A 467-nucleotide genomic window follows, 5' to 3' on the forward strand; every position below is an offset into this window, starting at 1 on the left:
AGGGGGGCAAGCGGGGCCAGGGGGGGATTCTGCCCCTCTGCTCCGCTCCGCTGAGACCCCCCCGGAGCCCTGCGCCCAGCTCGGGAGCCCTGGGCACAAGGAGGACCTGGACCTGTTGGAGCGGGGCCAGAGGAGGCCACAAAAATGCTGCGAGGGCTGGAGCCCCTCTGCTGCGGGGCTGGGCTGGGAGAGTTGGGGGTGTTCAGCCTGGGGAAGAGGGGGCTGCGGGGGGACCTGAGTGCGGCCTTTCAGTACCTAAAGGGGGCCCAGAGGAAAGGGGGGGACAAGCTTTTTAGTAGGGCCAGCTGTGTCAGGACAAGGGGGGATGGTTTTAAACTAAACCAGGGGAGGTTTAGACTGGATCTAAGGAAGAAATTCTTTACACTGAGGGGGGTGAAACCCTGGCAGGGGTTGCCCCGAGAGGGGGTGGAGGACCCATCCCTGGGAACATTCCAGGTCAGGCTGGC

Source organism: Egretta garzetta, unplaced genomic scaffold, assembly GCF_000687185.1.
Source record: "Egretta garzetta isolate BGI_Z169 unplaced genomic scaffold, ASM68718v1 scaffold309, whole genome shotgun sequence".
In the NCBI taxonomy this organism is placed as follows: domain Eukaryota; kingdom Metazoa; phylum Chordata; class Aves; order Pelecaniformes; family Ardeidae; genus Egretta; species Egretta garzetta.